General features: G+C 38.3%; 1 protein-coding gene and 1 long non-coding RNA gene across 3 annotated transcripts in view; one reads left to right on the top strand and one right to left on the bottom strand.

Moving 5' to 3' along the window:
* Positions 1-24,857, bottom strand: part of LOC126914140 (protein split ends-like) — a 380,706-nt gene that overhangs the window by 344,517 nt on the left and 11,332 nt on the right. The window lies entirely within an intron of this gene.
* On the top strand, positions 19,774-20,632 carry LOC126914177 (uncharacterized). Its single transcript, XR_007709601.1, has 3 exons — positions 19,774-19,855; positions 20,361-20,459; positions 20,550-20,632. It is a non-coding gene; the product is annotated as an uncharacterized LOC126914177 (long non-coding RNA).

Below are 24,857 nucleotides of genomic sequence, written 5' to 3'. Positions count from 1 at the left end.
ATTCTCTTTTACATTTCAAGTATGTTGCTGAAGGTATTAAAATCTGTTTTATTCTTACCGGCAGTGACATGATACCGTGATATGTGTCGCGTGTAAAAAATAATGTCAGTGGTCTTGACTTTAACATGAGTCAAAACGTTCACTGGCGACATTTTACCAGCTGCAAAAAGTTTCAAATTCAAGAACTACGAGAGCCACTGAATCAATACGGCTGAAAATAGAAATAGAAACAGATATCTCTAATATTAACAAAAAATACCTCGGTGATTGTAAATGATTCAATTTTTGACAAAATATACGTATACATATTTCGATCAGAAAATTACCTCAAGTATGAAACTAAAAACGTATTATCCTTCTTATACGTAACGTATGTTTAAGCATAAAATTTTGTTTATAGCGTTGGTTTTACGCATTAATTTGACGAATCAGAATGTTTAAAGTAGTCGAACGTTTCGTTATCGTAAACTTAAAGCGCACGATAAAATTGCCAGTGATGTCGAGGTCAATCGTACTCTCCGTGACCTATGCGAACCGCCCACCTGGGTATAGCGTGTTGGTAGAGATAGCTATGATGAAGAGAGTCAGTCACTTTGCCAATTAAACAAGCTTTGAAGTTAGCTACCATGATTGATCTCGTCGAGAAGTTACTCGTTTTCAACGACACCACGGTGCACCGGTTTGCTTACAGACGATAAATTTCATAGTAACCGAGTCATTATGTGACAGCTAACATGCAATGTATGTACATACGTACCGATAACGCTCGATAATGTAGTTACTGAAATGCGTAATTACATCTTTGCTCGATTACAAACACCGAATAATTATTCAAACCTGTTTTCCTCTACTTGCAAGCTACCAACCGATTATTTTCTTAATCGACTCGCAATTACGGAACAGTGGGAGTCGTGACTCGCCTTATCTTCGATCTTGAGTAATTTACAAAAAGAATAGATAGCTTGAAAAATGAATAATTCAACGTTTTCTCGTTCCAATCCGTAGTTCTCGTGATTTTATTCGAATAAAAATTTCACGAAGATATTCGAAACATAGGTTTTACCTTGCAAATCGATTTCGTACCGTCTGCCTATACATATACACGTGCAAAGTCAAGATCGGAGAAAATGTGTTGTCACCCATTCCGATGGAATACAAAAATAGTTTGCGTATAGCGTTGTATTCGCGCGGAGAAAGAGAGAGTGAGAAAGGCAGAGTGTAATAAAAAATTAACAGCCGGTGTATAAATCACCATACGTGTACAACGTAGATACGGACAAGAAAGCTCATTAAAGTTTGACAGATGATTAAATCGATATTCCGGTGAATGTTTGTTGAGTGGAATTTGACGTCGAGACCGAATATAGATATCGTAAATATTTTAATGCGACGATGTGCCACGATACATCCCTTTAGCTTTAATCGATCCGACGAGCACACAAATTCCGTCGTTTGAATAAATCAAAAAACATTATTGATGCTCGTAACAATACATCAGGGACTGCAGCGCGCACACGCGATAGGAAAAAAACATCGATACCTCGTGAAATGCATACATTGTGCAAAATGATTGACGTTTTTCCATGTACACGCGCGGCGGTTATTCATCTAAAAATAACGTGTCGATGATAGCTTCATATTTCGCGTTAGGGTGCGCTTTATATTTCATTTCGTGTGTAACTGCGTATTAAGAAGCACCAAACAATTAAGCGCGCTCTGTTAAATCATTGCTATTTGCGCTGTAATTACGGTATACGATATTACGAGCTGCTTCTAGTAGTTTCACTCTGGGTCAAACAATTTGTCACGAGCAACGTCTGAGTTTCAAAATTTAACCGAACGCGTAAACAAGTTACGTTTTTTATACAACGAAATACTTTTCCATGATCTTTATTGAAATTATTAATTGCGGAAGTCGATGATGGTGAAGCGGTAAACAAAGTTATTATGTAGATATCTATTTATATGCAACAAGTGTATTTTTATTGCAACGTATAAAAACTTATAAACAGTATGATCGCGATATAACATTGCATACCGATATCAGTGTCCAACTATAGAAATGTAAAAAAATGTTCACACAAACTTTCATATAACTCGAATGTCACGTTTGCGTAAATAAAATTCATTTTATCCGTGACGTATTCCATTTAAATATTTAAACACCGTTCCTCTCTAATTGTTTCAAAATTCAATCTATATTCCCAAGTCCCTGATGCTTCTTATAAATCGGTTAAAAACAATAAAGATCGGATACGAATAAGAAATTCGAAACTTTAATTTCCATTAATGTGAAGCCTGCTTCGACCTTGGAATCTATCGCGTTTGAAGAAAATCTTCGGTATAAAGTCGAAGTTGGCCATAAAAAAACACAGTGTTGTGAAACTCCGCGATAAACATGGCTCGAAAAAAAACGACAGAACATTTCAACAGACCTAACAACTTTATACTTCGTGTAAGACAATTCCCTTGATTTCTCCTTCCTACCGTTTGCAAGATCAACATGGACGCAGAATTCGCATCGTCAGATCACGTCACGAGCCTCGCAAAAGCGTCATACGCGATTCTGCGATGCGTATCCGGATCAGTGAACTTCCAGGCACTCGGCGAACGAACGGATGCATGTAGATTCATGGCGAACGAATGAATAGACAGACGGGATATTCGATAGGCATACGAATAGAATAATGCCTAACCTGCTGTTAAATCACTCGTTTATGTCGTCGCTACCTGCCCTTGAGTGAAATCGCGGCCATTGTGTTGGCGCTGCACGGGGGAACACCGGGACTTCCCCCCTTCTTTCACTCTAATCTCCCGTTTCAGCTTTTTCCGCAAAATCGCCCGGAGCTTGGCTCCGATTCTAAATCAAGCTCGCATTCTTCCCTACGCACCCCTTATACGGAATGTACTCGCGTACACCACGCTTCGATCCGCTTGTATGTAGATATATGCGTGTGTACATGGCTGTAATTTAGAAAGAAAAAAAAAACTCTGTGCATGTGTGAGGGGGATGTTCCTGAAACACGTAGCTAGCTTCTTCCGAGCGCAATAAGAATATACGTAACTTCGGAATTATTAATATGAACTTCGATTTTAGAAATGGTTACTAATTTACATAACACGAACGTTGCTATACGTTGGTATAACGGATCGATGAAGAATTCAAGATAGTTAGTTTTTCATGAGTTACTTTGTCAATCTCTTACAAAGTCACAATCCGTAGCATAGGTTATAGTTCGCGTGCGACAAAGGCGAATTGTATTTTTAACGAAATTGAGTTTCAGTCCTAAGTTTAGCTTCGATTTGCAGCACAATAATATCCGTTTTGAAATAGCAACAATGGAAATACATCTTAAGAAGTTTTCTTCGTTTGTAATTTAAGTTACTTTTCGATACAACCAGCAGCCCTATTTGAACATTTATCGTAACGTTATACGAGTTTTTGTATATCTTCGCTTCCGCCGCCAGTTCACATAACCATCGTCTTACGCGATCTTTTAAGTCATCGTTTGTTATGAAGCACGATCGATCGTAAACAACTCCTTAAGTTTTGCAAAATACTACAATGAATATCATTTGCAATGAAATCGCAGATCTCTGTAATGTATCGTCAATCCATTGAATTCCCTCACTCATGATCTTTCAATAATTCATCCATAACTCTATTCCCGTTAATTGCTGTAATTCGGTGGTGAATTCCTTTTGAAAGAATTTTTGCAGCCTTCGAAAAGCGTAAAAGCGCTATCGGTGGGATTTTCAATTCGCATCGTCAATTTAAACGTGTGATACAACGGCAATATTAAATATTTAAGCACAAAATTTTGCACAACTTGTGTCAATACATGAATGAAGCTGGGTGACCTTCTATAAGTACGTTCCATCCTTTCATATGGCTTCTATACGTAAACGGATAGTACCTTCTGCAGTACGTCCCTCGTATTTCATTATATTGCGCCTGATGCGCAAACAACGGCGTGTTACGACAATGAATAGCTAGCGCTCGCTTTAAAAATATAAGGCGAAAGGTTAATAGGATATTACAAGAAAGACTAATTACCTCGACAGTTGGCTAAAGAAGCGTGCTGGAGATTTCGAAGGACGTACTGCAGTTTAATCGTAGACTACTTCGATAGGCATATTCGCAGGGCTCTGATGCTTTTTAATGCTTTCTTGTAAATTGGCCAAGAATAGACTTCCAGATAAGACTTAATCGTGATTTTGCAGTAGGTTTGTGAATAATGATGAATCTTACCTAACCAGGTTACAAATAGGATCTAATTTAACCCTAACAGATTAAGATAAAGTGAAAAAGTAGGGAAAGAAAGGAGTTTCCCCTCGGAAAACAACTGTTAGGTAGATAAATGGCAAATCGGCTTAGCGAGTGAACAAATTAATTGCTCTTCATACAAGGAAGCGTCAGTTTATTAAGACTTAATGTGACGTAACGATATTCGGGCGTTTGAGGCTCGAACGTGGGCTCCATAATTCACGGTGATTCAATATCAACGAGACGGTAAGGGAAAAAAAGAAAATAACGCCGTTGATGCAGCGAAGTAAAGCTCTCCGGTTGGATACATAACGTTCCAGGATTAATGCTATAAAGAAATCTCGAGCGGCGCTCGGCTCCGAGTGGATGCCAGAGGCAAGCACGAAAAACACTCGTATATTCCCGGTGCATTCTCTGTTTACGGGCTGTTAACTGCGTGCGACCGTCTCGAGTTACATCAATAAACACGTACATAGATGCGCGCGCACGTGCAGCAAGCTCAGCGCAGGAGGAACGAGCGATGGGGAGGGATGGGGTGGGGCGGGTGAGAACAGCAAAACCAGGGGGTGGGGGAACGAGAGTGAAGCAGAGTGCAGCGTAAAGAGCGATTGCAAGGGTGCAAAACAAATAGAAACACCGGAACGTTTTATTGTTATTCTCCGTCTCGTCTTACGTCAATAAATATTTATTGACAGTAACGCGCATGCGCGAGCTGTGCAATGTGCATCGAAATGCATTCGCATAATCGTCGATCAAAGACAAGCGCGAACGGAGCTAGTCGCTTGTCCTTCCTCATCCCTCTTTTGTTTTCGATCGTGCTATTCAAACTGTTCCTCTCTGTACACGTTGCTCCGTCTCGCGCGTCCTCTCCCTCACTCTCCCTCTTTCTTTCTGCCTCTCTCTGCACGTTTCTGTTTCTACGTGTTTCTCTTCCAGCCTTTCCTCAATTCCTTAGTATCCACGCGAAACCTCGGTGTAAGAGACTAATTGGATTGCGCCCTCCTCGCGATGCTAATGACCGTATTCCATTTCCGCGGTTCGGCCCAGTCGACGCAGTGCATCTCGTTGCACGATCTTCCAACGAGAATCGCATTACGCGACGCAGTGTATACGACCGAAAGATCGTGTTTCGTTTTAAGCGATTCGCAACCCGATTGCTCCGAAAGGACCTGCCCTATAACACTTCCGAGAAGTAATTTTCCCCTGAAAGAATTTCTTACGGTAATTTAGCAATATCTCCCTCACACGTTTTCGTAAAATTAAGCGTATAACGCGATTATACGGGCATAAAATTACTTTAAATGCTTGTGTTAGATAGTAACCGGTCGAATTAGAAAATAATTAGGAGCGATTTGTTATAGGGAAATATTCTATTTTTATAAGATACGCTATTTATATTATTATGACACATAAGCAAACCTATTTACATGTACTTAAAAATCATTTGCAAGGAAAAATTAAATGTAACTAATAAACAAGAAACAGAGTGCGGTTAAGAAATTGCTAAGTCAAGATGCTCTATTTGCTATTTTAACGTGTACATCGAACTGAACGCGCGTTTTCTCTTGTACAACTATCAACAATGTTCTGCCTTTTCCTTCTTTTCTTTTTTTTTTTTTTCCGGTAAGAAATCGAAGATTTCCATTAGATAGAATACCTGGAATGGCGTGCTAATTCGGTGATTTTTGACGTGCAAATTTCTCACATTGATCGCGCGAGATGCACACCGAGCAATGTCGACTGTGTGGCGCAGTAATCATTACCGACGCGAACTGACGCAGTCGACGTATACATGAGTGACATTACCGTCAGCCAATCGACGCGTCGCAATGCACACGTCGATGCGGATGCACTTGGCGTCGCTTCGCTGTGGAAGCCGGCTATTAGAATCCGTACCTGGAAACGAATTAATGGATATGGCAAAAAAAAACTGCTTATCTGTCTAATTCACTTAGCTGGATTCTGCTGACTAACCGTGACAATCGAAAAAATATCTCACATTGTAACCGAAAATAGTTTCGGTTTGCTCGACTTCCAGTTACCTAGAAATCTTTTTTCGATCGATAGAAATACAAGTCGGGGTTTTTTTCTTGACTTCTATTTCGACAATAATTGTCCAAATAATATCTTTAGTGGCTCGTGGTATCATTGCGAACGTAATAGCAATCCAATGAAAAAGAAATGTTTTCAATCCAATTAAGGGAAAAAACGATTAAATGGTTTAATAGCACTTTTATGGCGGAGCAATTAAATTACTTTGCTTTTACGGCACGTCTGACAATTATGCTTTGATAATGTTCGCTCCGGAGAAATGAAGAATTATTGAATTCTGTAACCGGTTTTTTTTTTCCTTTTTTTTCTTTTTTCTTTTTTCTTTTTTTTTCTTTTTTTTTTAATAATCAATAAACGAACGTATGATAATAAAAATATCACACATTTTAAATATTTCTAATTTACTGCATAAATGGAGAGAACGGAAGCTTCTGATAAAAAAAAAAAAAAAAAGAAAAAAGAAAACAATTTCCCATCGGTTATTAACTGTGCTTCTGCACCCTGCACTTCAATTTCTACGTGCAGCGCGAATAATCGTGAAAATACGACGCTTTTAAAAAAAATTAAAACTTCGAAACAAAAACCAGTAAAAAAAGGGGGAAAGAAAGAGGGAAAAAAAAAAAGGTAATATCGTACGAACGAATTGTACGAAAAGCGGGACGTATTGAAAGGCAGTATTTCGTGCTTTTTATTCGCTTCGTTCGGATGTATTTTTCCCCTCTCCCTCTCGCGTACGAAAAGCATCCCACAGAAACGAAAGACAATAATTTACGATAAATTCCGCTCACGTACGACTCTGCTCGTACGTACGAATCTCGATTTAGAAAATTTAGAAAACTGGTACGCTCCAGATTCGAACAAAGCACGGCTTTGCTGCTAAATAGACGCAACGAAATAACTGTGCATAAAAAAAAAATCCTTCCCCCCTCGGGGGAGGGCGCCCGTATTATTTTTAATTAAAAAAAACCGGAACGGTTTGTTTCATCAGCCGACAAGAATGTGTTAGTGCAAAAGCACGGATTCAAATTCAATGGCGGGGTATGATGGATTCTACCGCCGCACGTGAATGCACTTTGACGGAACGCGTGTCGAAACGTTACATTTATTTCGAGATACGTGTGCGTCTGTGGTGGAGAGCGTCGCAAAAAACGTGGCTGGAAAAATGCAGTGAATTTAAAAACATGGAAAGTCAACGTGCATTTTAACGTCAACGACAGCAAGTTTTTATACAGGAGCCATCTAGGAGATCACACTCTAAGCCCGTGTAAAAATGTATCAGACAGGTATTTGAGAATTTTTCGCCGAATAGTTTTTAAGCAGGGAGAACAAAAATTGTTTCCGCGATAAAGTCGTAGACCGTATTACCAGACTCCTTTGCAACTTACCGATGGTATTAAGTTAAATTATTTTACGAACCACTTGTCCAATAATTTTATCCACGGCAAGTAACATGACAAAATACGAAAGCTCGAAAAATTTCGAAACATTTGTACGGCTATATAGGTCAATACGTATAAACATAATCGTCGTAGTACTATGTGATTCTACTAACTGAGAGAAACCAGTTAACTCGTCATTCTATTTCCCAATCTGTTGCACATATATTGTTCGGAATGTTGAGTGGCCGTACGTTCATGGTACGGACAGGCCCATTCCCTTCTTTAGGAAATTCCGAATTACATGTCCTCCCCGAGCTGTAAACCTTATGACTCCAAGGTCAGATGAAAAAGTCCGGGAAAGGACCAACCGGAAGAGCACGATGGACAGACGAAAGCCAACGGCTGGTAGGGAAAATCAGCAACGTAAAAGGACAGTTCATCGTCAGACATCGTACCATATGGGTGAAATACTTTACTCTCAACAAGATCTTACCATCGCCGTGCATCACATCACAAGTTACGTTTATACAACAAGTTCAACACAGTGCTGGATTACCCTAACACTCGATATATTAAACCTTCTCCACCTTGAACGTCAATTCGTTCGAGGTACGCGATATCGACCGATAGGTTTGACCCGACCGGTTGCTCTTTAGTCGATAATTCGCAACATATATGTATCCCTACATTTTTTCCTTCGTTCTTCCAAGAATGTCAAATGTAAATTTAATTCCGCAATTATAGGAATTTCTGATTAGATGATTAACCAAATAACAGGTTAAAATTTGTAATTCTTCTTTTGTGATATACTCGTTAAATTTGACCTATATCGTCTTTTAACGGACTGTTGCGTGACTCGACGCATATTAATTCGTATTCCAAAACGTAATAAATTCTCGTGTCGTATATTCGTTTATCTAAACGTCTCCAGGAAGATCGGTATACATTTCCCCAGCGAAAATTATGTATTTCGTGATTTAAAGTGCGACGAAGGTTTTAAAATATGTATTCGATCGTATCAAGCACGCGGTATCGCGTCATGCGGACAAGAATTGGCGGAAATCGTACGGCGAAGAATCAACAAAAATGAGAATCGCGAAAACGATCGGCCGTACTCTCGCGGACAGATAAATTTCGCGAAACACCAGAGAACTATAAACGTGGGAAATTTACGCGTCCCGGGGTTATTGAAGACTTGGCACGAGTCGCGAAAATATTTTCCATTCCACAGGCACGCGTTTATATGATCTTTATGCGACCATACAGCACCGGCGACATTTACTTTTAGGAATGCTTGCATTACCAGCGTCGCTGATGAAAACACCACTCTGCGCCACGCAGCACCGCCACGCAGCACCGCCACGCCGTCGAAATATAACTCGATCGGGAGCGTATCTTGTCGCGAATGGGAAATTTGTTATTAGAAGCTATATGTTTGCAACGATATTTTCTGTGTGTCCGTATATTCGTATTTCATCGGTTCGCGAAGTTATTCTCGACTTAATGTCGGATAAAAAGAATGAGAAAGAGTTTATTGAAACAGCAAAAATACGATCGTCGTACAATGGAATAAGATAAACATAATGATGTATTATCGTACGATACGTTTCTTCAACAGCGCACAGCAGTAAAATTTACGACAATTTGTTTTCGTCTGTCCTTTCTATAGAATCAGAGACGCGAAATGTATTTCTGAAAATGAACTTCTTCTATTAATATTTATAATAACATAAAAAAAAAAAGATTAAGATTTACAGAATAAGCAGTTCGAAAGGAGGATGAATAAACTTTTTGTAACTTTTTAAATCTATTTGTCACAATATACATATGTATGGAACAACGAGCGATATCGCCGAGTCTTGTAAAACTTCGTCGTTTATCTTCTCATGTTTTTATAACACCGTATAATTTTATTTATCTCTACATTGTATCTGTCTTCTGGCATTCTAACGGAGACAAAAATGAACCGAGGTAAAAATAGAGATAGAAACATTACATGACAGAAAATCTGTATCCATGAAGTGCAATGAAAACAAAATTGATTTCTTATTTTTTCTACTATCTATAAAAGAACGGTTTGTACATAACGTATATGAAAAAAATGTAGGAGCACGGTATCGTCCTGATAAATTTTATAATATTTCCCATCTTTCTAACGAGACTTATCTATCAAGCCGGCAATCTGTTATCTGCACTTATAGGACAATTTTCTAAAAATCAATTATTCGAGTGCCAACGTACATAAACAAATTCTACCCTGCAAGCAAATTAAATTTATCTTTTGTATCTTTAAAAGATGCAAGGTAAAAGTTATTAGTAATTTCAACAGGAATAAAAGCGCACTTAAGATAACGCTTTCAGATTGTCAATGTAAAGTTATCTGAACTTATCGATTACATCTACTTTAATTTAATATATGAAAGAAACATATGAGATTTAATAGCGAAGAAAGAAATACGACGATCTTTAGCGAAGGTATTTGTCATCTCTAAAATACGTATCTCGATATAACAATTACTGGAAATTCTATCCGCTTTTCAAAAGGAAAACCCACAGACACGTACGCGCGGTGTTTCGAAACGAACGTAATAAGTGCATCGTTACTCAAAGTAAAACTTTTTCAAGCGTGTATGTATCAAGTATTTCTGAAAGCACCGACAAAGCACAACGACAAATGGAATACAATTTCGCAGATAAAAATTCAAAGCCTTTCCTCGATATCACGGATTCTCCACACGAGTAAACACGACCACGATCTCTGCCGAAAAAATGAAAAAAGAGCACCGGAAAAAAAAAAGAGAGGAAGAAAGAGAGAGAAGCCCTGTTCAGATGCATCGGTCCGTTGATTACACACGATCCCCAAAAATCTGGAACGAACATGTGCGCAATGTTGCAGCAGAACCAGACGAAAAAGAGCGGATGATCAATGTCCGTGGCGCCGAAATGCACACATTCACGCTCCTGTCTCCATTTCATCGACCCAGTACACCGCCTGCCTCTCACTCTCTTTGTAAAGTTTTCTCGATCCATCGTTGCTAGCTAGTTTTCCGGCCGGCTTTCAGCAATAACCGTGCCTAGCCGAAACGTGACGGCTACACGTGACATAAATACGTGTTTCATGCAGCGTATAGCGCATTCACCGCATGCGTATGCACGTGAACATGTGCGTACACATGCTAGCGCATCGTGACCGAACCTGGGACCGCGTACGTGTGTCGATGCTCACGCCTACTACGCATCATGTGGCGGCCGTATGCGTGACCCTCTGTACATGCGTAAAAACGTGCATGCGTGCGCCAACCCGGTGAATTCACGTGTACACGAAACTCGAATGCAAAGAGCCGCGCGCAATCGCATCGCGTGCCACCATTGCGTTCCATGCAATCACCGTGACTCAAGATCACGGTGCACGATCCGAGTCTCGGCCCCGTAGGGGAAAAGGGTTCGCTCGATTTAATTGTCGGATCGAGATTTCATAGCAAGCGAGTTTTATTCGCCGACCAACAGGCAAGCTTAATTTAAACTTTAATACTCGACGAATAAACGTCCCGGCTTTGTTCGAGCCGCTTAACGCTTCGAGCATCGACGCTTGCGTCTTTGTGCAGCAATCGTTTAAAGCGCCGTAGACGCAGATTCGTGTATTACGTAAATTATTAATTAAAGAAAATTTTAATATTCCGCGTATATAAAGAGGTCGTGCTTCAAATAAAATAAGAAGCGTTAAAGAAATTATAGATACGTGTGAATCTTGCAACGTCCGTTCGCCTAAAAAGAAATGATTTACCTTGTATATACATACCTACGCATAATCAAACGTATCTTACATAAAGAATACGTTTCTCTGCCAAGGTACGGCCTTCCGTAAACATGAAATTCATTTTCATTTATATATAGTAGTTTGATAAATCGTTTGACTAAAGAATATTCCAGGACAAATCAGATCTAAGCTTTTTAAAAACTTAAAAACCACTGTGGATCGCACAACGTTCTATTACATTTGCCAAACGAGAAACTACAGACGACTGTGTAATCTTTCTCCTCGGAAAGGAATGAAATTTCGGTTATAGAGGACTATTCGACACTTGGACGTTTGACTGCAACTACAGCCTTTAAACCTCGCGAATACATCGCCATCGTTCACTCCGCCGTTTATTACCCAGTAAAAAATTGAACCTTGCCATTGTCGACTATAAAACGCCAAGAATAACACGAGGGTCACATACCAACGAAACAGCATTACGATTAACGCTTCGACGCGTACAGTCACACCGTGGCGTCGCGCTAGAAGCAACGAAGAAGAAAAGTTGCACTCGCGAAAAGTCTCACACGCTTTACCGTAACGGCAGTGAAACCACCGTTGCACGTATTTTAACAGAGAATTTTAGGCCGTGAAACGGTGAAATTGCGCCACGACCGATTCGTTGTCGACCTCTGAACACGCGTTTAGTACGGCAACGTTCGTTGTATCGTATTGACGCGTGTACAGGTGTACGTGTTGCGCGTAGGTGTACAGCGTACACGTGTGCACGTGAGATACAAACCAGCCGACCTTGCACCCACCCTCGCCCACCCAACAAAGCCGATCTGCCTATTGATTACGGGGGCGCACACTTGCCAATTTATCCGTAGGCAGAAAACAACACGCGAGCGTGCCTGTACGTGACAATGGAAAAGCAGGAAACCCCGATTTCATGCAATCAATGAGCACTGGCGGCGTCATCGTCGACGACGCCGAGGCCGGCACGGATTAATCCGGCTTTACGACGTACTTTTTGTTCACCCTATCTCCTCTTCCTCTTTCGCTTTCTCTTCGTTTCTCTCCTTTGCCTTCCTACCCCTTTCTGTTCGCTGCCACCCCCTCGTCACCGGTATTTGCTTCAATTTCTCTACACCTCTCTGTCCCTCTCCTTTTCTCTTACCAAAGCATCCGTTTCGTCCTCGTATCCCGACAGCCAGTTCTCGCATCGAAATACTGCAGAAAGAGCACATTAAGAGACGAATGCCTAAGTCGGTTCGTTGCGCCAATTACTTCCCAGACGATTGTCGTTTCCTCTCCACGCTTTTCGTGTTTCCCTTCCGCGCTCCCCTCCCTTTCTCGCAATATTATTGTCCGCGTGCCCTTTTGCCGAGTAATTACCGCAAAGCTGCGCCACATCGCTGCGTATCATAACGGTGCTCGAATGTCGTCGCGTCTCTCTGCTCTAACCGTCCGATAAACGCTTAAACGTTGCTGCACGTCGACGCACGGTGCTTTCGGGGATCGACGATTCCGCGTTACTAATTTTAATCGCGATGCAACGTACCAACTATATTAATTATCCTTCGTCTCGTTTATCCTACTCGCAAAACCCTCTTCCATAGAAGGTCAACATTCTCTCACGATATACATAGCGTGAAAGTTGAACTGCTGCAGCAAATATATTCGTGCAAGAGTTAAATCTTCTTTGAAAAGCTTTAGTGAATATGGAAGGAACCGAATCGATTATAATTAACAGATAGCGGATCGAATGGTATTTCTTGATGTAGATCCACGTTCCTGATACCACTGTTTACTTAACACGATGGTTATCGCAAGAAATTTTTCTCCCCGTGTATGGCTTTACAACTGGAACCGTACGATTTAAATGTAAACGCTGCGTTTACACTCCCATCACGTCTCCCATCAGCGCGTTAAATAGAATTTGAACCTACTGTGAACGGATCGTGATCATACTGCAACTGCATGTGTAACATAAATCAAGTCTGGAAGCATAATGTATTACAACTAGCACTTTCCCTCTGTACTCGGTATAAATTTAATCATCCAGTTGCAGATTTCAGTTGCGTACTTGGCGGACGTGTAAACGAATCATTTTCCTAAATAGGACGATCGAAATAGCATGAAATGTCCAGACCATTATTTATTCTATGATTGAAAATTATACAAATTCCGAGGAGTTTCCCGCTATAATTAAAATATCTTTGTGCGTAGGCAGAAATATTACATTCGTGTTACGTTAATCTTGACTATGAAATAATAAAATCTGCACAAAATTCCAGACTATACTCGTTGACGTCTTTATTATATTATACAACCACCGTTCGACAATTCAGAAGTTTCTTCGGCCGATTTCTTTTCAGTAGGACGGCCTTCTAAGTATCTTTTTCAATAACGATGCAAATTTCAAACGAAGACACTCTCTTTAACTTTATTGAAATTAAAAACGAATAGCTCGAAAATAGAAGGGCGCTTTTAAACGCTTCCTCGTAATTTGTATTTTCGACTAGCGTCGTCTTGAAACCATTCGACGAGAAAGTTTGCACCGTTCGAAAATATCACGAACGTCGAAAGTTTAAGCAGCCCCGTAAGGAAAAAAGAGCGGGGTATAAGAGCGAGGGTGAGAAGTTGAAGTTTTCACGAGGGAGCCAAAAGAATTCAGAAAGGTACCGCAACTTTCACACAGTTATTTTCAATTATTAAATAACGCGACCCCGTATACTTTCAGTAAATAGTATCTATGTATACGTAAAATCATGACCAAAGTCAGCCGTAAAATTGCGTGAAAAGAACGGAGAGAATTTGCCGTTTCGCGTGTTCCATTTATTCGCTCTGAAAATACTTTAAAAAAAAGAAAATATTTCAGCAGTCTTTTCTATATTTTTTCATTGTAGTTAAAGTGTAAAAAAGAGAAAAGAATTATGCGTAAATACGCGAGATTAAATTTTATGCACTAACGTAATTTCAAACGACTCTTTATAGATTAAACACAAACATTTTTTTTTTCTTTTTTCTTTTGAAACATCGATAAGGAAACTAAACTACTAAAATAATTCTACTGATAGGCGATTATCAGTAAAATTTCCTGTTAACTACAAATGAGATAGGTACTGAGGCTCCCTCGACGACTAATGAAATACACAATTATTTTCAAGGTCAACTGCTTTATCTTCGGTTGTATCAGCAATTCGATAGAAAGTATGGTTTTCCTATTTTGTCCGTCTGCTATCGCTTTACAAATTACAAAACGTTATATTTTTCCTTGACATTTCTCTACACGATCGTTACTATTATTCAAATTGCGACACGCGTTTTATCGAATACTTGATCGTAAAAATGTTTCCTTTCTAGTAAGATTTTTAATTGAAGAAATTTTTTTATATCATAAAATTAAATAACCGCCCAATTCCGTTATTATAAAGAAACGATAGAAGACAGGAGAAAATAATCGTAAGAGATAATATTGCAATTAGTCGATAATAAAAATGTAAAGATGGATGAAAAATTTACATTTGTATTTAAATTTTTCCAATTTTTACGCCCAAGACGGTAAATAAAATTGCGGATGTTTATGCATTTATAGGAGATCTAAATATGCAAAAAACCGTACAACATGTAAAAATACGCAAAACACCCAAAGTAAAACACTTGTTATAACGTTTAAAGGGCGAGACAAATTTCTATATATGCAGCTTCCATTTCTTCAGTTTTGTTTCATTAGAAATCTGATAGTAACAGTAATAGTGGCATAAATAGTGGTATTCTGCAGCAATTGAAACCGAACCTGACTTGTCAAGGCACGAGGTAAAAGTTAATCAAGATGCTAGTCGCATCCTTCAATATTCACGTTAATCGATTCGATTGTGAGTTATAGGAATAATTCATACATGGAAGATTATGTGGCGACGGTACGCAAACGAGTAAATTTATGCGTCAATAGAAGATAAATTCAGATCGTATTGGTAAAAAGTACAGTTCAAACGAATAAATTCGAGTTTCCGTCACATCTCCGATATCGAATGTTTTCGTTTCATTATTTACTTCTATTGCGGATAGCATGGAAATTCGCTATTTTCTCCTTTAAATACAAGATAAACTGCGTTAACCTCCTGGCTACAGGTAGAAGCCCAATGATATTTATGATAATTAGCATTAAGAATTGTGATACGGAACTGAATTAAAAAGGAGGATGTTTCGGATCGTAAATAGAAGAAACAATAATAAAAAAGATTAAATAATACGTTAAATAAATTTATTATATTGTATGAACGACTTTATGAAATTTTTCACCAAATTAAATAAAGCGATTTATTCGCACTGTAACAATTTATTACGAAATTTTTAAATTAATAAAATAAAAATATAAAATACTGTTAATATAGGAATATTTATTTATTATGGAGAAATTCCTTCTTTTTCTCTCTCTTTCTATCGCAGTGAACGACTGACTATTAAATGATATTAATATATGTACGTATAATAACATTTATATCAGAGGAATTTTATTTTTTTAATTAAAAAGACACAAATTCCGTAAAATTATTTTGCACCGCCCGAAGCACACAATATAGTTATGTAATTCTATTCTGATGGAACAAAAAATGTACGGAAAAAAGACAAGCAGAAAAGACTGGTAAATTTTCATACATATATCATGGTTTTTATAAAGTTCATTTTTGAAACATTTTTCAAATTGAATATTTGATACAATGCCGCGACTCATATTCAAATTTTTTTTAAAAATAATCGTTATACCAAATACGTTGCACGATAAGATATTAAAAAGATCTATAGAAATACGTAAAAATTACTGAAAGAGCCACTTTAATTTGGCTCGTTAGAAAAAAACCAAAATAAAGGAACAGAACGTGCAAAGGAAACCCAAGCCGTGTTTGAGTTAGGTCAGTGCAAACACTTTTACAGGTAGTAAATGTGAAACCAGTAACAGGCAAAGGTTAATCCTTTGAATCCATTACCTAAACACTTCTCGTGCTTATTGCCTGTTCTCTCGTAAACGGAAACATGATATATTATTGTTTGAAGGACAATCAGTAACTCTGTTAGCACTTCAAAAGAACCGTAAAATGTCCTACTACAAGAACGACTAACAATACAAGTTTACTTTACGGACACGATACAACCTCTATTCAAGCATAGCTTCTTAAGCTTCTTAAGCTTCTTAAGAATATATATGTAGATACTATTCTTTCAATCTTCAACATTCTATGAAGTTTAACACCTTCGTGCATAATTGAATAGACACTTAACCGAACGTTTAAAATGCAAAAAAAATATTTTGAAATGTTAGTTTTAACATGAATTAAAAATCACTGCACAGATTCCCACTAATCCTAATGTTCCTCTAATTCTCTGTTGAAAACACCGTAAAATAACAGAGGACATGAATTAACTTTTAAAGAGGCGCAATAAAGCAGAGGTTTCGGTTGTTATTTTTATGGGGGTCCCGTGCCGAACAGGTGTGTTTCTTTGATTCTATAGAGACCACTAATTCCGCAAAATTTTTCAAGAAAGGAAATCATCTTCGCTTTCTTGCTCTGTTTGCCAGTAGATATAAAAACGTCAGGAAGAGCAATTTAGCAAAGTGAAAGTGAAGACTTTGGCCTTTAAAGTAACCCCAAGTCCATCGTTATACGACTTTTCTCGACGAAGTTATAACAGTTCAGAAACCGAGAATTTTTCAGGAAAAATCTCTTGACTTTCCAATTTTGCGTATGTAATTTTGCTATGTAATACTAACGCAAAGATTAGATTGCGGATATTTGCGCAAATTCATAGTTTTCTGAACTATTAACATAAGTGAAGAAATAGAGCCTAAACAGGGATTTATTACGCCTATTGTGTTTCTCATATTTTGCATATCTTTGCATATTACATTGCACATTACATATACGTGTATTTTTACACACTTAAACCTCTCATAAATGCTACTAACTAACGAAATAAACTAACATTAAAATACTATTTCATATCGTTCTTTTCCTTCCTCGGTTTTATCAACATGAAAATTCAAACTATTCCCTTGTAACGTGTTCGATAATTGAATGGAATGAAATTAATTTAATATCAAAGTGAAATTACAACCTTGCTAAACAGAAAGAAAAGAAATATCTAACAAGATAACCGTACTAAAATCTACAACCAGCCAATTACTAAAATGAAAGGATGTAATCTTCATATTCAAAGGCAAATTCACGTCAATATTTTATGTCCATAACGCTGGTAATTGAACGGTTTATTCCGTGTCCCAGCTAACGCCACTTTCCACGCTACGATGACGTAAGGTGCTCCTTTTCCAAGAAAACAAATTAAAAAGATTGTCATCGGTATCGTGGCCCATGTTAATCGTGCAAGTAGAAAGCGAGCAGAATACATCGTTGCTTTATCTCCTGATAAGCCGATTTCGCTGGTTGACCAGCTTTTATATCCGTAAATCCCATAAATTAGCCGAAACCTATTAATAGAAAACGGACACGTCAACGAATGATTTCTAAACTCCGCCCAATACAAAGAGAAAATTAAATCTCGACACGTGTACACTATTGAAATGCGGCATTGTGTACAAAAGGTCATTCGCGATAGTGATCTCATAATGGCAACCAATCATATTTTTAGGAAATACTCGCACAGGATGTTACGCAGAAACGAATTTCTAAATATTTGCTTCTCGGTGATAGTAATTTATGATCGATCTCTCTCTCTCTCTCTGTCTTCGTTTACAAATTCTCGAGAAATTAATGAAGTTCTAAATTACACGGTATAACTTTCTTAATTTTCACTTCAACGCGTACAAAACGAATTGTGAGAAGAATGAAAGTCAAATAAGTGAGTAAGTCGTTTGAAATATTAACAACAGAATGGTAGATAATACGAATGAATTTATCGAAAAAAGACTGTTACTCGAGGTAATGTCTTAATTATTGAGAAAATTAAATATCGCACAAAGTATCAATTATTTTCAATTCATCGATATTTTTGGCGCAAAGTACCAACAATTCTTCAATCAAATACGTTTTAAGGAGTTCGAATAGCACAAAGTTAAATTACGCGTTAAATAACATAAAATCAAAATAGAACATTTCTATTTGATAGTTGGCATGAGCGTTTGCACAATATGTGAGCACTGTATATCTAATACACGTTTTATAAGACCTAGTTTTAGCTTGGCGTAACTCGATTCATGAAATACAATGAATTACTCGATCACAATGAGTTATTATCCTCGTTAACCGGCAACTTCCTACATCGTGCCTGAAAATTAGTAGCTCTATCATCGAAAACGACTGCAATATCATTTTCAAAGCGTTCCCTTCGTTCGAAGCGTTCTACAACGCGAAAATTCCAGCGACGAGGTTGCATCGAGATTGATTGTGTCTCATTAATGCGGTGACGTGTATCGCCGTGTACCGTTTACGAGGACAATGTTAGACGAACGTGAAATTAAAATTGTACCGCGCGGTATTGCAAAATAAGCATAAAAAATTCACCGCTATAAATCGCCAGGGCGGCGTGCAAGCATTTTATCGTTGCACTAAAAGCGTTTTAAAATTAAAAGCGACATTATCTAGACTTTGGTTAAGCGGAGCTCATACAAGTTTTACGAGGACGGCTGATACCTCTATAAATAGTTTGGATATCAAAGATCTCGCGTTGTTTGCCGTTCAAAATTAATCTCGTCAACGTATATCCGATATAGCAAACGTAGTTAGAAACGATGATAATCGGTAATACGACTTATTCGTGATCGGGGAATATTAATATCCGTGTAGTAGTAGACGGCCGAAATAATTCCTATAGCGCGTCTAAAAGAACCCGCATGAACCATCCAATCGATATTTGCAATGTCAAGTGCCCTGCCCCTTTACATCGCGTGAAAGCTCAATGAATCTATTTAAAGATCACATTACGATCACGCTGTCATCAAAAAACGAACGAACGAGCGCCGTATCGGAGTGTGAAATATGCATCGTGTATAGCTACTGTATCGCGCGAGATATTCGATTCGTACAAGTCTCGTTATCTTTTATCAATTTGTCGTTAATTTATCTGCGTACGTTTCAAATTCCAGTACTCGTTTATTACACTGGAATATTGCAGGCATATTAATTATATAAGGAGAACGAAAATTTCTTACGATCATGCTAAGCTTGATACGATTAAGAAGCGGCTACGATTACGATCACGATCACGATCACGATCCCGCGGACTATTCGAATATCGGTCGATTCCATGCAGACGACATTTGTGTGGGAGAGGTTCGTTATCAGTACAAATTACCTGTGCTCCTACGCGTTTAATTTAGTTCGCAGCGTGCAATAATAATGCTCACATGACAGCCGTAATTGCTCTGGATCGATGATAACGATTCAAGAACAAATCACGGTATGTCAGCTATCGACGAAATGAAATCAAAAAAGCGTTTAGATCGGGAAACGAGTATCAACGAAACGAAATATTTAAGTCAGTCAAGTTCCCCTGGAAATTTGATCAACATGAAATTTCACGTTAAATTAAGTTTCATAATATTTGCATAACGTATGAACTGTTCCTAATTACGGGATAATTCAGATAGAAATGAACTAATGGACCGAGCAAAATGGGCAATGCGTCACAGCTGCATTATTATAGCGATTGTAATTAATGTCTGTGAATTTTACATTATATTTCTATAACATTTTCACGAAGATTAATTCTTTAATCAATTTCTAGTAATCATAATATTATTTCTCATAGCCGTAGGAACTAGTATTATCCTATCGTTTAAGATGCTTTAAGATCTTATTCTATTGCCTGAAAATAAGTTTCTATTTTACGTACAACGGATGATTTTCAAGAAAATCTAATAAATCAGCTTAATGCAATAATATAATTTTTGTTGAAAGGTCAGATGGACCAGAGCAAATTTGTTTTCGAAGCTATTTATAACGACAGTGTGTTGTAATTACCGCACGTTCTGAGAATATAACTTATTGTTAGTACAGCACTGGTAAACATAATAATTCAAGCATCTAAAATACAGTAGACTTCCTATTATACAATAAGCTCCGTTTTAATCGATTATATCTTTTATTAATAGATCCATGGAGAAAAAAATTCATTCAAACACAAGTGAATACACCGCACAGATTTTATATTGAAATGACATAAAAGAGAAATTAGGTATACGTAGAAAGAGACTAATTCAAAAATCCTGTTTTCTTAACATTATAATTTAATATGAATTATTAAGATTAGCAATTAGCAACCTGTCCAAATTATTCATTTCTCACCTAAGTTCATAAATATTCAATAGATATTATTTGTTATAATATATTATATCTATACGTAATATGTAAATAATTAATATCATACGTGCACACGTGCATATATTATTTTATTTACACGCTACAAATGATATCGAGCGTATATTTTCAGATTAACCGGCTAGCCATTTATACAGCGGAAGTATACAACCCGCAACGGTCGATTAAGAGAAGTCCATCTGTTTCAAAATTACCTTAATATCGTAAATTTAACCCTTTACATTCCACCGATGTCGTTACGGCGACATTTATAACGCGCAAATTATTATATCATGTTTTTCTCGAATGTATACAATAAAACAGTCAGAAATGTTATTGTACATGTACAAATAAAAATTCACCATCTCTTTATCCTATCGGAACATAAGTTTTAGTTTCAAAAAGTGCTGCGGTTGCTAATCAACTTGCTTTAAACGATTCTCAACGCATAAATGATTAAAAAAAGAAAAATGTTAACGAATAAGATTACATTTTTATTTGCGCAAGGAAGAGAGGTAGTTCTACAAGTACTCGTAAAACGTAGAAAATGAATCACCAAGATTTATGTGCAAAAAGTGCGATCGAACAGCGCTACGCATGAAAATTACCCGCGCGAGTAATCGCAAGCAAACGAAGATTTTTCAAGTGTTTAACGAAGACTTATCACAACAATGTTTAAAAGTATCTTTGTTTAATCAGAGTGAAACGACGAGTACGCGATACACACATCAGCCGTAGAACCAGGTGCGTATTCTCGATGTTATCGACTCAGAAACACGCCACGCGGCGCCGTAGTGCGTACAATCAGCACAGCTATAAATTACACACCGCGTGTATTCTTGCGCGTAGATCTTCGACGCCAGGGAACTAAGGGGGGAGCAAAACAAAAAAAAAAAAAAAGAAAAGGAAAGGGAGAGAAAAAAGCCGGCGGAGAATATACAAGAAACGCGTGTACGCGATCGCAAACGTGCGCCAATGACGATAACAAATTGACACGAACAGCGAAACAGGAACATCCCGATCATCGTTTATCTTCGCAGCGAACGATTTTATCGTACGAGTACGAGGAAGAAAAGAAAGCGATGGTAACATCGATCGATCGGCTGCGATGAAAATTCTGATCAACGAAACGAGCAAGTTAAAAACACTCTGTAAACTCGATGCGCCCCGTGGAACGTTATTTCGACGATCGATGCCAACCACAGTTTCTGAACAAGTGAAAACTATAATTAGCCCATTACTCAATACAAAATGCGTCGAAAGCAATTCAGGACCTTGACGGAAATAAGACCGTCAAGCGATGAACGTTATTCCACAAGAATTTGATTTAAGATTTAACCAACTGATATAAATATTTGATTCAACGATGCTCGTATTCGATTAAATAAATTTCTCAGGGTACCTAGCACAGATCGTAAAGAACGGTCGAGTATGGTCAAACAATATCTTTGTTTTGTTACCATTTATATATATCTTGAATACCTTTTTGTTAATTCTTAAAACTTCTAATCTAAATCTACATTATATGTTAGACAATAATTTCACGTTTGACTCAACAAACGGACTCTCTCTTGATTTAAAATTTATATAGCAATCCTTCTGTTAAACACAGAATACAATAAATTGGGAATACATTCTTTTTTAATATTTAATTAAAATTAACCCACTCGAAGAGTTAAATAGACTCAGATTAAAGGTAAACAAGATTCGATCGTACGATTATAACGGATAGAGATCCATTGTTAAACATCAGATGATAAATTAGAAACGAGCGAGAAGACTACTTGTTTAATGACAAACGAGAGCTCCAGTCGGTAAAAAGGAAAAGGAGGTCGGCGACGCTCGTAAAAAAGACAGCCCTCAGGTTTTAATAAACGGGCCAGAGTCAGATTAGTCTGAATTGAGTTCCACCCCACCTTAGAAGAGTCCACGAAATACGAGTGTAGATACATAGACGCGGAGGGATGGCTTGCAGATTGTACTGAAATTGCGAGTCACGAGAATTTCCATCGGTATGGCCAGCCGACCTCTGCCAGTTTTTCCCATCTTTCTCTCTCTTTCTCTCATATTCTCAAGAAACATAGTTGCAGGGATTCGGGAGAGGAAACGTGAAAATAAGGCAAACGCTATGAAGAAACTATGAAGAACGTGACAGCGTAGAATGGGACCATAGAATAGGAACCATAGAGAAGAAAGAGGAGGAGAAGGGAAAACACTTGGCGTCCACGGCGACAGAAGGCTGGTTTACCGCTGTTTCTGGTTTTCTCGTATCCCATTTACAGGATCGCCCTTCTAGAGCGTCCCTCCTCCCTGTTGGGAGAGAGGCAAACTTTATCTCAGACCTTCCCGAGGCAGAACATCGCGGTAACTAAGTACCCCAGCCACGTGTGCCTCTTCTGCTAGATTGACCCTGGCCGCGATTATTTTTTCATTCATCATCGGGCAACACGAAATATTTGATTTTTTCGAGCTCATATATCTCCAAACGAGGAACATGTAAAACCAATTATGGATTGGGTGTCGCGAAAAAGCCAGATTCAACTCCCTACAGGATTCGAACACCCGACCGCCGGTTTCGTAAGCAGTGAGGATTACCGTTACGCTACCGACGTTATGCGAAACTCGTTCTTACCTAAACCTTCTGTTGAATTCGTCCGATCTTCGATGATACACTTGGATAGCACATATGTATATCCTATAGAGTATACTCCTGTTTGCCCACAAGTTTCAAAATCTTTGCTACCATAAGTTTTTTTTAATAACTCTCAATCTTTTCTTCTTTTCATTCGACTTTTCTTGCTCACAGACATAAAACAACCGCGATACTTCGTAATTAAATTGATTCGTAATAGATAAAAAAAAAAAAGAAGAAACGTCGTGTTAGAAACAGAATTAAGTCGAAAACATACCAAAAATTAAGGAAACACAATTACGCGGCAAATAAAGCAAAGGGCGTAACAGGATTAAATACGAAATTTTCTCAAATTTAAATCACCTTCCGAAACCTTATTTAAATGCAGGTTATAAATTTCGTATCAACGAGGAACGAGTACGTATAATGTATAGTGTACAGTCTCTCGTGATATCAATCAAACTCGATGACTCACGAGCATCGTTCCAACGTACGATGTATCACGGGCGCATCCCGGGGCTAACGAGGAACGATGCTAAAATCTAAACTACATCGAGCCATTGACGAGGTATACAGAGTTCGCGAGAAAAACGAAAAACGAAATGAAAGAAAGAGGAAAGAAAAAAAAAAGAGAGGAGAGGATCTTATCGCCGCGACGGTTATGCAACTACGCCGTGGAATTAACAGCTTCGACACGCAACGATGCACCTGTATAGCGATTTTCGTGACGTACCGGTGATTTGGCGTGTTTAGCAAACGACTTGACGAGTCATTAAACAGAGAACACTGGCAATTAATTATCACGTTTGCGTAATCGCCGCTCGACGCCGGTGGAGGTGTGGTTGCGCAACTATCGCTCATTCTGTTCTCTCCTCTCGTCTCCTCTCGCAGCCGAGTGATCCCTCTCTTTATCCCTTTTGCTCGGACCGGGGCCCTGCTGACCCACCGCCCTCGCCTCCGCCATTTCCTTCTGCGTCGTCCCAAAAGCAACGGTCTAATCGTTCGTGCTGCTAACCTTAATTTTCCATCGCCACGCATACGCTACCGTTCGTAAAATATCCGGACAGTTTGATCGATTAGTGGTAACAGTATTTGCATTTTACCAAAGTGTATAATATACGAGGGAATTAACGACCGCAGACATTTACGACCTCCTTTTCGAGATCGATAGATTAGAAATTGGAATTGTCTGTTTAAAAAATTGCCAGTATTATTGGTTTCGATTAAGTTTCATTTAATTAGTTTGGTATCATTAATTAGAATGAAAATCGTCAATGTGTTCGACGATTTTAGGTACCACCGCTTGAATTTATGTACCTGGAGGTTTTATCAGTTTGGAAGAATATTCTTTATCTGCTTCATAGTTTAGGAACTGGGCGATCTGAAGATAAAACTTTTATTGTTACATCAAACGTTTACGACTAATAGGGACACAGAAGAGTGACAAAGTTACGTGGAATTACAAATGCCT

This window comes from Bombus affinis, chromosome 3 (assembly GCF_024516045.1).
Source record: "Bombus affinis isolate iyBomAffi1 chromosome 3, iyBomAffi1.2, whole genome shotgun sequence".
Lineage (NCBI taxonomy): Eukaryota > Metazoa > Arthropoda > Insecta > Hymenoptera > Apidae > Bombus > Bombus affinis.
The sequence above is the reverse complement of the archived record's forward strand: the minus strand, read 5'-3'. Positions and strand labels throughout refer to the sequence as shown.